This window comes from Vicugna pacos, unplaced genomic scaffold, assembly GCF_048564905.1.
Source record: "Vicugna pacos unplaced genomic scaffold, VicPac4 scaffold_203, whole genome shotgun sequence".
NCBI lineage: Eukaryota > Metazoa > Chordata > Mammalia > Artiodactyla > Camelidae > Vicugna > Vicugna pacos.
Genome location: NW_027328882.1, coordinates 136,284 through 150,756, shown reverse-complemented (window position 1 = coordinate 150,756; position 14,473 = coordinate 136,284). Strand labels below are relative to the sequence as shown.

General features: G+C 62.4%; 1 protein-coding gene across 1 annotated transcript in view; it reads right to left on the bottom strand.

Annotated features, from left to right (window-relative positions):
• The window catches only part of LOC140695417 (uncharacterized), an 82,434-nt gene that overhangs the window by 48,154 nt on the left and 19,807 nt on the right, over positions 1-14,473 (bottom strand). The gene's annotated exons all lie outside the window — the stretch shown is intronic.

Genomic DNA, 14,473 nt, shown 5'->3' with positions numbered 1-14,473 from the left:
CACAGCCCTGAGCCTGTACACTCCTGGACCTGCACACTTCTGTCTCTGCACACTCTGGTGTCTGCACACTCCTGGACATGCACACTCCTGGGCCTGTACACTCCTAGGCCTGCCTTATCCTGGCCCTGGACACTCTTCTGTCTGCACACTCCTGGGGCTGCACACTCTTGGGCCTGCACACTCCTGGACCTGTACAATCCTGGGCCTTCCCTGGTCTGGGTCTTCCCTGGCCTGGTCCTGCACACTAATGGGCCTGAACACTCCTGGTCCTGTACACACCTCGGCCTGCACCCTACTGGTCCTGCACACTCCTCTGTTTGCACACACATGGAACTGCACACCCCTTGGCCTGCACACTCCCAGACCTGCACAATCTTGAGCCTGCACAATCCTGGGCCTGTACACTCCTGGGCCTACACACCCCCAGGCCTGCACACTGCTGGGCCTGCACACTCCTGAGCCTCCCTTCTCCTGGGCCTGCACAATCCCTCATCTGCACACTCCTAGGCCTGCACACCCTTGGGCCTGCACACTCCTGGGCCTGCACACTCCTGTCTCTGCACACTCCGGGGACTGCACAGTCCTCGGTCTGTATACTCCTGGGCCTGTACACTCCTGGGCCTGCCGTGGCCTGGGCCTGCACACTCCTCAGCCTGCACACTCCTCTGTCTGCACACTCCTGGGCCTGCACACACCTGGGCAGGCACACTCCAGGGCCCTCTGACACCTGTGCCTGCACACTCTTGGGCCTGTCTTCTCCTGGGCCCGCATGAACCTGGGCCTCTTCACTGCTGGTCCTGCCCTCTCCTAAGCCTGCACACTCCTGGAACTGCACACTCATGGGCCTGCAGACTCCTGGACCTGCACAATCTTGAGCCTGCACCATCCTGGGCCTGTACGCTCCTGGGCCTGCACACTCCTGTGCCTGCCCTCTCTTGGCCCTGCACTCTCCTGTGCCTGCACACTCCTGGGCCTGCTCCCACCTATGCCTGCACCCTCCTAGGCCTGTTCCCACGTGTGCCGGCACACTCCTGGGACTGCACACTCCTGGGCCTGCACACTCCTGTGCCTGCCCTCTCTTGGCCCTGCACTCTCCTTGGCCTGCACACTCCTGGCCTGTTCCCTCCTGTGCCTGCACACTCCTGGGCCTGCTCCCACCTATGCCTGCACACTCCTAGGCCTGTTCCCACGTGTGCCGGCACACTCCTGGGACTGCACACTCCTGGGCCTGCCCTGGCCTGGGCCTGCACCCTCCTCTGTCTGCACACTCCTGGGACTGCACAGCCCTGAGCCTGTACACTCCTGGACCTGCACACTTCTGTCTCTGCACACTCTGGTGTCTGCACACTCCTGGGCCTGTACACTCCTAGGCCTGCCCTATCCTGGCCCTGGACACTCTTCTGTCTGCACACTCCTGGGGCTGCACACTCCTGGGCCTGCACACCCCTGGGCATGCCCTCTCCTGGGCCTGCAAACTCCTGGGCCTGCACACTCCTCTGTCTGCACACTCCGGGGCCTTCCCTCTCCTGGGCCTGCCCCCAGTTCGGCCGGCACTCTCCTGGAGCTGCACACTCCTGGGCCTGACCTATCGTACGCCTGCACAGTCCTGGATCTGCACACTTCTGGACCTGATCCCTCCTGTGCCATCACCCTTCTGGAACTGCACATTGGGCGCCTGCACACTCCTGTGCCTGACACACCTGGGCCTGCACGCTCCTCGGCCTGCACACTCCTCTTGTCTGCACACTCCTCTTGTCTGCACACTCCTGGGCCTGTTCCGTCTTGTGTCTTCACACCTCTCGGCCTGCGCACTCCAGGGCCTGAACACACCTGGGCCTGCACCAACCTGGGCCTGTTCACTCCTGGGCCTGCCCTCTCCTTGGCCGGCACGAACCTGGGCCTAAACACCCCTGGGCCTGCCCTGGCCTGGGCCTGCACACTAATGGGGCTGCACACACCTAGGAATGCACCCACCTGGGCCTACACACTCTTCTGTCTGTACACTCCTGGGCCTGCACACTCCTGGGCATGCACACTCCTCTGTCTGCACACTCCTCGGCCTACACACTCCTAGGCCTGCACACTCCTGGGCCTGCTGACCCCTGTGTCTGCACACTCTTGGGCCTGCACACACCTGGACCTGTACCATCCTGGGCCTTCCCTGGACTGGGTCTTCCCTGGCCTGGGCCTGCACACTACTGGGCCCGCACACTTCTGCAACTGCACACTCATCGGCCTGCAAAGGCACGACCTGCACAATATTGGGCCTGAACACACATAGGCCTTTATCCTCCTGGATCTGCACACTCCTGGGCCTGCACACTGCTGGACCTGCACAGCACTGGGCCTAAACACACCTGGGCCTGCACACTCCTTCTCTGCACACTCCTATCTCTGCACACTCTGGTGTCTACACACTCCAGGGCCTGCACGAACCTAGGCCTGCTCCCTCCTGTGCCTGCATACTCCTGGGCCTGCTCCCACCTGTGCCTGCACACTCCTAGCCCTGTTCCCACCTGTGCTGGCACATTCCTGGGACTGCACACTTCTGTGCCTGCACACTTTTGGGCCTGCACACCCCTGGGCCTGCACACTCCTGGACCTGTACACTCCTGGGCCTTCCCTGGTCTGGGCATTCCCTGGCCTGGGCCTGCAAACTCCTGGGCCTATACACTCCTGGGCCTGCACACTCCTGTACCTGTACACACCTGGGCCTGCCCTGGCCTGGGACTGCACACTAATGGGGCTGCACACACCTAGGAATGCACCCCCCTGGGCCTGCACACTCCTCTGTCTGCACACTCCTGGGCCTGCATAACCCTGGATCTGCACACTCCTGGGCCTGCGCATCCCAGAGCATGCACAGATCTGGGCCTCTACACACCTGGGCCAGTACACACGTGTGCTTGCTCCCCCCCGTGTCTGCAAACTCCTGGGACTGCACATTCCTGGGTCTGCAACACCTTGGCTTGCACACTCATGGGCCTGTTCCGTCTTGTGTCTGCATACCTGTGGGCCTGCACACCCCAGGGCCTGCACACACCTGGGCCTGCACGAACGTGGGCCTCTTGAATCCTGGGCCTGCCCTTTCCTAGGCCTGCCCACACCTGTGCCTACACATTCCTGGGCCTGCACACTCCTGGACCTGTACACTCCTGGGCGTACCCTGGCATGCGCCTGCACACTAATGGGCCTGCACTCTCCAGGGACTGCACCCTCCTGGGCCTGCACACTCCTCTGTCTGCACACTCCTGGGCCTGCCCCAAATTGCCCTGCCCTCTCCTGTGACGGCCCTCACAAGTCCTGCACACTCCTAGGCCTGCACACTCGTGTACCTCCTCCCTCCTGTGCCTGCACACTCCTGGCCATGTACACTCATGGGCCTGCCCTCTGCATGGCGTGCACGGTCCTAGGACTCCCCATTCCTGCGCCTGGACACCCTTGGGCCTGCCCTCTCCTGGGCCTGCACACTCTGGGGCCTGCCCTCACCTGGTTCTGCACACTACTGGGACTGTACACCCCTGGACCTGTACACTGCTGTGCCTTCCCTGGTCTGGGCCTTCCCTGGCCTGGGCCTGAAAACTACTGGGCCTGAAAACTGCTGGAACTGCACACTCATTGGCCTGCAAACTCCAGGACCTGCACAATCTTGGGCTTGAACACACCTGGGCCTGTATACTCCTGGGCCTGCACACTCCTGTCTCTGCACACTGTGGTGTTTGCACACGCCTGGGCCTGCACGAACGTGGGCCTGTACACTCCTGGGCCTGCACACACCTGAGTCTGCACACTCCGGGGTCTGCACACCCCTCGGTCTGTATACTCCTGGGTTGTACACTCCTGGGCCTGACCTGGCCTGGGCCTGCACGCTCCTGGGCCTGCACACTCCTCTGTCTGCACACTTCTGGGCATGCACAACCCTAGACCCTACACTCCTGGGCCTGCGCATCCCAGAGCCTGAACACACCTGGGCCTCTATACTCCTGGGCCACTACTCTCATGTGCCTGCTCCGCCCCGTGTCTACACACTCCTGGCACTGCACAGTCCTGGACCTGCACACTCCTGGGCCTGCCCTGGCCTGGGCCTGCACCCTAATGGGCCTACACACACCTAGGAATGCACCCTCCTGGGCCTGCACACTCCTCTGTCTGCACACTCGTGGGCCTTCCCTGGTCTGGGCCTTCCCTGGCCTGGGCCTGCAAACTACTGGGCCTGCAAACTCCTGGAACTGCACACTCATTGGCCTGCACACTCCAGGACCTGCACAATCTTGGGCTTGAACACACCTAGGCCTGTATCCTCCTGGACCTGCACACTCCTGTCTTGCACACTCTGGTGTTTGCACACGCCTGGGCCTGCACGAACTTTGGCCTGTACACACCTGGGCCTGCACACTCCTGTATCTGCTCACTTCTGAGACTGCATACACCTGGGCCTGCAAACTCCTGGGCCTGTACACTCCTGGGCCTGAACACTCCTGGACCTGTACACTCCTGGGCATGCCCTGGCCTGGGCCTGCACACTAATGGTGCTACACCCACCTAGGAATGCACACTCATGGGCCTGCACACTCCTGGGCCTGCCGACTCCTGAGCCTGCATTCTCCTGGTCCTTTCCTCGCCTGGGCCACCACCTATTAGGCCCGCCCTCTCTTTGACGTGCACACGCTTGGGCCTGCTCACTCCTCTGTCTGCACACCCCTGCGCCTTGACACCCCTGGACCTGCACACTCCGGGGCCTGCGCATCCCATGGCCTGCACACACCTGGGCCTCTACACTCCTGGGCCAGTACAGTCATGTGCCTGTTCCGCCCCGTGTCTGCACACTCTTGGGACCGCACAGTCCTGGCTATGCACACTCCTTGGCCTGCAGACTCCTAGGCCTGTTCGACTTCTGTCTGCACACCTCTGGGCCTGCACACTACAGGGCCTGCACATACCTGGGCCTGCACGAACCTGGGCCTCTTCACTGCTGGTCCTGCCCTCTCCTAGGCCTGCACACTCCTGGAACTGTACACTCATGGGCCTGCACACTCCTGGACCTGAACAATCTTGAGCCTGCACAATCCTGGGCCTGTACGCTCCTGGGCCTGCACACTCCTGTGCCTGCCCTCTCTTGGCCCTGCACTCTCCTTGGCCTGCACACTCCTGGCCTGTTCCCTCCTGTGCCGGCACACTCCTGGGACTGCACACTCCTGGGCCTGCCCTGGCCTGGGCCTGCACCCTCCTCTGTCTGCACACTCCTGGGACTGCACAGCCCTGAGCCTGTACACTCCTGGACCTGCACACTTCTGTCTCTGCACACTCTGGTGTCTGCACACTCCTGGACATGCACACTCCTGGGCCTGTACACTCCTAGGCCTGCCTTATCCTGGCCCTGGACACTCTTCTGTCTGCACACTCCTGGGGCTGCACACTCTTGGGCCTGCACACTCCTGGACCTGTACAATCCTGGGCCTTCCCTGGTCTGGGTCTTCCCTGGCCTGGTCCTGCACACTAATGGGCCTGAACACTCCTGGTCCTGTACACACCTCGGCCTGCACCCTACTGGTCCTGCACACTCCTCTGTTTGCACACACATGGAACTGCACACCCCTTGGCCTGCACACTCCCAGACCTGCACAATCTTGAGCCTGCACAATCCTGGGCCTGTACACTCCTGGGCCTACACACCCCCAGGCCTGCACACTGCTGGGCCTGCACACTCCTGAGCCTCCCTTCTCCTGGGCCTGCACAATCCCTCATCTGCACACTCCTAGGCCTGCACACCCTTGGGCCTGCACACTCCTGGGCCTGCACACTCCTGTCTCTGCACACTCCGGGGACTGCACAGTCCTCGGTCTGTATACTCCTGGGCCTGTACACTCCTGGGCCTGCCGTGGCCTGGGCCTGCACACTCCTCAGCCTGCACACTCCTCTGTCTGCACACTCCTGGGCCTGCACACACCTGGGCAGGCACACTCCAGGGCCCTCTGACACCTGTGCCTGCACACTCTTGGGCCTGTCTTCTCCTGGGCCCGCATGAACCTGGGCCTCTTCACTGCTGGTCCTGCCCTCTCCTAAGCCTGCACACTCCTGGAACTGCACACTCATGGGCCTGCAGACTCCTGGACCTGCACAATCTTGAGCCTGCACCATCCTGGGCCTGTACGCTCCTGGGCCTGCACACTCCTGTGCCTGCCCTCTCTTGGCCCTGCACTCTCCTGTGCCTGCACACTCCTGGGCCTGCTCCCACCTATGCCTGCACCCTCCTAGGCCTGTTCCCACGTGTGCCGGCACACTCCTGGGACTGCACACTCCTGGGCCTGCACACTCCTGTGCCTGCCCTCTCTTGGCCCTGCACTCTCCTTGGCCTGCACACTCCTGGCCTGTTCCCTCCTGTGCCTGCACACTCCTGGGCCTGCTCCCACCTATGCCTGCACACTCCTAGGCCTGTTCCCACGTGTGCCGGCACACTCCTGGGACTGCACACTCCTGGGCCTGCCCTGGCCTGGGCCTGCACCCTCCTCTGTCTGCACACTCCTGGGACTGCACAGCCCTGAGCCTGTACACTCCTGGACCTGCACACTTCTGTCTCTGCACACTCTGGTGTCTGCACACTCCTGGGCCTGTACACTCCTAGGCCTGCCCTATCCTGGCCCTGGACACTCTTCTGTCTGCACACTCCTGGGGCTGCACACTCCTGGGCCTGCACACCCCTGGGCATGCCCTCTCCTGGGCCTGCAAACTCCTGGGCCTGCACACTCCTCTGTCTGCACACTCCGGGGCCTTCCCTCTCCTGGGCCTGCCCCCAGTTCGGCCGGCACTCTCCTGGAGCTGCACACTCCTGGGCCTGACCTATCGTACGCCTGCACAGTCCTGGATCTGCACACTTCTGGACCTGCTCCCTCCTGTGCCATCACCCTTCTGGAACTGCACATTGGGCGCCTGCACACTCCTGTGCCTGACACACCTGGGCCTGCACGCTCCTCGGCCTGCACACTCCTCTTGTCTGCACACTCCTCTTGTCTGCACACTCCTGGGCCTGTTCCGTCTTGTGTCTTCACACCTCTCGGCCTGCGCACTCCAGGGCCTGAACACACCTGGGCCTGCACCAACCTGGGCCTGTTCACTCCTGGGCCTGCCCTCTCCTTGGCCGGCACGAACCTGGGCCTAAACACCCCTGGGCCTGCCCTGGCCTGGGCCTGCACACTAATGGGGCTGCACACACCTAGGAATGCACCCACCTGGGCCTACACACTCTTCTGTCTGTACACTCCTGGGCCTGCACACTCCTGGGCATGCACACTCCTCTGTCTGCACACTCCTCGGCCTACACACTCCTAGGCCTGCACACTCCTGGGCCTGCTGACCCCTGTGTCTGCACACTCTTGGGCCTGCACACACCTGGACCTGTACCATCCTGGGCCTTCCCTGGACTGGGTCTTCCCTGGCCTGGGCCTGCACACTACTGGGCCCGCACACTTCTGCAACTGCACACTCATCGGCCTGCAAAGGCACGACCTGCACAATATTGGGCCTGAACACACATAGGCCTTTATCCTCCTGGATCTGCACACTCCTGGGCCTGCACACTGCTGGACCTGCACAGCACTGGGCCTAAACACACCTGGGCCTGCACACTCCTTCTCTGCACACTCCTATCTCTGCACACTCTGGTGTCTACACACTCCAGGGCCTGCACGAACCTAGGCCTGCTCCCTCCTGTGCCTGCATACTCCTGGGCCTGCTCCCACCTGTGCCTGCACACTCCTAGCCCTGTTCCCACCTGTGCTGGCACATTCCTGGGACTGCACACTTCTGTGCCTGCACACTTTTGGGCCTGCACACCCCTGGGCCTGCACACTCCTGGACCTGTACACTCCTGGGCCTTCCCTGGTCTGGGCATTCCCTGGCCTGGGCCTGCAAACTCCTGGGCCTATACACTCCTGGGCCTGCACACTCCTGTACCTGTACACACCTGGGCCTGCCCTGGCCTGGGACTGCACACTAATGGGGCTGCACACACCTAGGAATGCACCCCCCTGGGCCTGCACACTCCTCTGTCTGCACACTCCTGGGCCTGCATAACCCTGGATCTGCACACTCCTGGGCCTGCGCATCCCAGAGCATGCACAGATCTGGGCCTCTACACACCTGGGCCAGTACACACGTGTGCTTGCTCCCCCCCGTGTCTGCAAACTCCTGGGACTGCACATTCCTGGGTCTGCAACACCTTGGCTTGCACACTCATGGGCCTGTTCCGTCTTGTGTCTGCATACCTGTGGGCCTGCACACCCCAGGGCCTGCACACACCTGGGCCTGCACGAACGTGGGCCTCTTGAATCCTGGGCCTGCCCTTTCCTAGGCCTGCCCACACCTGTGCCTACACATTCCTGGGCCTGCACACTCCTGGACCTGTACACTCCTGGGCGTACCCTGGCATGCGCCTGCACACTAATGGGCCTGCACTCTCCAGGGACTGCACCCTCCTGGGCCTGCACACTCCTCTGTCTGCACACTCCTGGGCCTGCCCCAAATTGCCCTGCCCTCTCCTGTGACGGCCCTCACAAGTCCTGCACACTCCTAGGCCTGCACACTCGTGTACCTCCTCCCTCCTGTGCCTGCACACTCCTGGCCATGTACACTCATGGGCCTGCCCTCTGCATGGCGTGCACGGTCCTAGGACTCCCCATTCCTGCGCCTGGACACCCTTGGGCCTGCCCTCTCCTGGGCCTGCACACTCTGGGGCCTGCCCTCACCTGGTTCTGCACACTACTGGGACTGTACACCCCTGGACCTGTACACTGCTGTGCCTTCCCTGGTCTGGGCCTTCCCTGGCCTGGGCCTGAAAACTACTGGGCCTGAAAACTGCTGGAACTGCACACTCATTGGCCTGCAAACTCCAGGACCTGCACAATCTTGGGCTTGAACACACCTGGGCCTGTATACTCCTGGGCCTGCACACTCCTGTCTCTGCACACTGTGGTGTTTGCACACGCCTGGGCCTGCACGAACGTGGGCCTGTACACTCCTGGGCCTGCACACACCTGAGTCTGCACACTCCGGGGTCTGCACACCCCTCGGTCTGTATACTCCTGGGTTGTACACTCCTGGGCCTGACCTGGCCTGGGCCTGCACGCTCCTGGGCCTGCACACTCCTCTGTCTGCACACTTCTGGGCATGCACAACCCTAGACCCTACACTCCTGGGCCTGCGCATCCCAGAGCCTGAACACACCTGGGCCTCTATACTCCTGGGCCACTACTCTCATGTGCCTGCTCCGCCCCGTGTCTACACACTCCTGGCACTGCACAGTCCTGGACCTGCACACTCCTGGGCCTGCCCTGGCCTGGGCCTGCACCCTAATGGGCCTACACACACCTAGGAATGCACCCTCCTGGGCCTGCACACTCCTCTGTCTGCACACTCGTGGGCCTTCCCTGGTCTGGGCCTTCCCTGGCCTGGGCCTGCAAACTACTGGGCCTGCAAACTCCTGGAACTGCACACTCATTGGCCTGCACACTCCAGGACCTGCACAATCTTGGGCTTGAACACACCTAGGCCTGTATCCTCCTGGACCTGCACACTCCTGTCTTGCACACTCTGGTGTTTGCACACGCCTGGGCCTGCACGAACTTTGGCCTGTACACACCTGGGCCTGCACACTCCTGTATCTGCTCACTTCTGAGACTGCATACACCTGGGCCTGCAAACTCCTGGGCCTGTACACTCCTGGGCCTGAACACTCCTGGACCTGTACACTCCTGGGCATGCCCTGGCCTGGGCCTGCACACTAATGGTGCTACACCCACCTAGGAATGCACACTCATGGGCCTGCACACTCCTGGGCCTGCCGACTCCTGAGCCTGCATTCTCCTGGTCCTTTCCTCGCCTGGGCCACCACCTATTAGGCCCGCCCTCTCTTTGACGTGCACACGCTTGGGCCTGCTCACTCCTCTGTCTGCACACCCCTGCGCCTTGACACCCCTGGACCTGCACACTCCGGGGCCTGCGCATCCCATGGCCTGCACACACCTGGGCCTCTACACTCCTGGGCCAGTACAGTCATGTGCCTGTTCCGCCCCGTGTCTGCACACTCTTGGGACCGCACAGTCCTGGCTATGCACACTCCTTGGCCTGCAGACTCCTAGGCCTGTTCGACTTCTGTCTGCACACCTCTGGGCCTGCACACTACAGGGCCTGCACATACCTGGGCCTGCACGAACCTGGGCCTCTTCACTGCTGGTCCTGCCCTCTCCTAGGCCTGCACACTCCTGGAACTGTACACTCATGGGCCTGCACACTCCTGGACCTGAACAATCTTGAGCCTGCACAATCCTGGGCCTGTACGCTCCTGGGCCTGCACACTCCTGTGCCTGCCCTCTCTTGGCCCTGCACTCTCCTTGGCCTGCACACTCCTGGCCTGTTCCCTCCTGTGCCGGCACACTCCTGGGACTGCACACTCCTGGGCCTGCCCTGGCCTGGGCCTGCACCCTCCTCTGTCTGCACACTCCTGGGACTGCACAGCCCTGAGCCTGTACACTCCTGGACCTGCACACTTCTGTCTCTGCACACTCTGGTGTCTGCACACTCCTGGACATGCACACTCCTGGGCCTGTACACTCCTAGGCCTGCCTTATCCTGGCCCTGGACACTCTTCTGTCTGCACACTCCTGGGGCTGCACACTCTTGGGCCTGCACACTCCTGGACCTGTACAATCCTGGGCCTTCCCTGGTCTGGGTCTTCCCTGGCCTGGTCCTGCACACTAATGGGCCTGAACACTCCTGGTCCTGTACACACCTCGGCCTGCACCCTACTGGTCCTGCACACTCCTCTGTTTGCACACACATGGAACTGCACACCCCTTGGCCTGCACACTCCCAGACCTGCACAATCTTGAGCCTGCACAATCCTGGGCCTGTACACTCCTGGGCCTACACACCCCCAGGCCTGCACACTGCTGGGCCTGCACACTCCTGAGCCTCCCTTCTCCTGGGCCTGCACAATCCCTCATCTGCACACTCCTAGGCCTGCACACCCTTGGGCCTGCACACTCCTGGGCCTGCACACTCCTGTCTCTGCACACTCCGGGGACTGCACAGTCCTCGGTCTGTATACTCCTGGGCCTGTACACTCCTGGGCCTGCCGTGGCCTGGGCCTGCACACTCCTCAGCCTGCACACTCCTCTGTCTGCACACTCCTGGGCCTGCACACACCTGGGCAGGCACACTCCAGGGCCCTCTGACACCTGTGCCTGCACACTCTTGGGCCTGTCTTCTCCTGGGCCCGCATGAACCTGGGCCTCTTCACTGCTGGTCCTGCCCTCTCCTAAGCCTGCACACTCCTGGAACTGCACACTCATGGGCCTGCAGACTCCTGGACCTGCACAATCTTGAGCCTGCACCATCCTGGGCCTGTACGCTCCTGGGCCTGCACACTCCTGTGCCTGCCCTCTCTTGGCCCTGCACTCTCCTGTGCCTGCACACTCCTGGGCCTGCTCCCACCTATGCCTGCACCCTCCTAGGCCTGTTCCCACGTGTGCCGGCACACTCCTGGGACTGCACACTCCTGGGCCTGCACACTCCTGTGCCTGCCCTCTCTTGGCCCTGCACTCTCCTTGGCCTGCACACTCCTGGCCTGTTCCCTCCTGTGCCTGCACACTCCTGGGCCTGCTCCCACCTATGCCTGCACACTCCTAGGCCTGTTCCCACGTGTGCCGGCACACTCCTGGGACTGCACACTCCTGGGCCTGCCCTGGCCTGGGCCTGCACCCTCCTCTGTCTGCACACTCCTGGGACTGCACAGCCCTGAGCCTGTACACTCCTGGACCTGCACACTTCTGTCTCTGCACACTCTGGTGTCTGCACACTCCTGGGCCTGTACACTCCTAGGCCTGCCCTATCCTGGCCCTGGACACTCTTCTGTCTGCACACTCCTGGGGCTGCACACTCCTGGGCCTGCACACCCCTGGGCATGCCCTCTCCTGGGCCTGCAAACTCCTGGGCCTGCACACTCCTCTGTCTGCACACTCCGGGGCCTTCCCTCTCCTGGGCCTGCCCCCAGTTCGGCCGGCACTCTCCTGGAGCTGCACACTCCTGGGCCTGACCTATCGTACGCCTGCACAGTCCTGGATCTGCACACTTCTGGACCTGCTCCCTCCTGTGCCATCACCCTTCTGGAACTGCACATTGGGCGCCTGCACACTCCTGTGCCTGACACACCTGGGCCTGCACGCTCCTCGGCCTGCACACTCCTCTTGTCTGCACACTCCTCTTGTCTGCACACTCCTGGGCCTGTTCCGTCTTGTGTCTTCACACCTCTCGGCCTGCGCACTCCAGGGCCTGAACACACCTGGGCCTGCACCAACCTGGGCCTGTTCACTCCTGGGCCTGCCCTCTCCTTGGCCGGCACGAACCTGGGCCTAAACACCCCTGGGCCTGCCCTGGCCTGGGCCTGCACACTAATGGGGCTGCACACACCTAGGAATGCACCCACCTGGGCCTACACACTCTTCTGTCTGTACACTCCTGGGCCTGCACACTCCTGGGCATGCACACTCCTCTGTCTGCACACTCCTCGGCCTACACACTCCTAGGCCTGCACACTCCTGGGCCTGCTGACCCCTGTGTCTGCACACTCTTGGGCCTGCACACACCTGGACCTGTACCATCCTGGGCCTTCCCTGGACTGGGTCTTCCCTGGCCTGGGCCTGCACACTACTGGGCCCGCACACTTCTGCAACTGCACACTCATCGGCCTGCAAAGGCACGACCTGCACAATATTGGGCCTGAACACACATAGGCCTTTATCCTCCTGGATCTGCACACTCCTGGGCCTGCACACTGCTGGACCTGCACAGCACTGGGCCTAAACACACCTGGGCCTGCACACTCCTTCTCTGCACACTCCTATCTCTGCACACTCTGGTGTCTACACACTCCAGGGCCTGCACGAACCTAGGCCTGCTCCCTCCTGTGCCTGCATACTCCTGGGCCTGCTCCCACCTGTGCCTGCACACTCCTAGCCCTGTTCCCACCTGTGCTGGCACATTCCTGGGACTGCACACTTCTGTGCCTGCACACTTTTGGGCCTGCACACCCCTGGGCCTGCACACTCCTGGACCTGTACACTCCTGGGCCTTCCCTGGTCTGGGCATTCCCTGGCCTGGGCCTGCAAACTCCTGGGCCTATACACTCCTGGGCCTGCACACTCCTGTACCTGTACACACCTGGGCCTGCCCTGGCCTGGGACTGCACACTAATGGGGCTGCACACACCTAGGAATGCACCCCCCTGGGCCTGCACACTCCTCTGTCTGCACACTCCTGGGCCTGCATAACCCTGGATCTGCACACTCCTGGGCCTGCGCATCCCAGAGCATGCACAGATCTGGGCCTCTACACACCTGGGCCAGTACACACGTGTGCTTGCTCCCCCCCGTGTCTGCAAACTCCTGGGACTGCACATTCCTGGGTCTGCAACACCTTGGCTTGCACACTCATGGGCCTGTTCCGTCTTGTGTCTGCATACCTGTGGGCCTGCACACCCCAGGGCCTGCACACACCTGGGCCTGCACGAACGTGGGCCTCTTGAATCCTGGGCCTGCCCTTTCCTAGGCCTGCCCACACCTGTGCCTACACATTCCTGGGCCTGCACACTCCTGGACCTGTACACTCCTGGGCGTACCCTGGCATGCGCCTGCACACTAATGGGCCTGCACTCTCCAGGGACTGCACCCTCCTGGGCCTGCACACTCCTCTGTCTGCACACTCCTGGGCCTGCCCCAAATTGCCCTGCCCTCTCCTGTGACGGCCCTCACAAGTCCTGCACACTCCTAGGCCTGCACACTCGTGTACCTCCTCCCTCCTGTGCCTGCACACTCCTGGCCATGTACACTCATGGGCCTGCCCTCTGCATGGCGTGCACGGTCCTAGGACTCCCCATTCCTGCGCCTAGACACCCTAGGGCCTGCCCTCTCCTGGGCCTGCACACTCTGGGGCCTGCCCTCACCTGGTTCTGCACACTACTGGGACTGTACACCCCTGGACCTGTACACTGCTGTGCCTTCCCTGGTCTGAGTCTTCCCTGGCCTGGGCCTGAAAACTACTGGGCCTGAAAACTGTTGGAACTGCACACTCATTGGCCTGTAAACTCCAGGACCTGCACAACCTTGGGCTTGAACACACTTGGGCCTGTATACTCCTGGGCCTGCACACTCCTGTCTCTGCCCACTGTGGTGTTAGCACACGCCTGGGCCTGCAAGAACGTGGGCCTGTACTCTCCTGGGCCTGCACACACCTGACTTTGCACACTCCGGGTTCTGCACACTCCTCGGTCTGTATACTCCTGGGTTGTACACTCCTGGGCCTGACCTGGCCTGGGCCTGCACGCTCCTGGGCCTGCACACTCCTCTGTCTGCACACTTCTGGGCATGCACAACCCTAGACCCTACACTCCTGGGCCTGCGCATCCCAGAGCCTGAACACACCT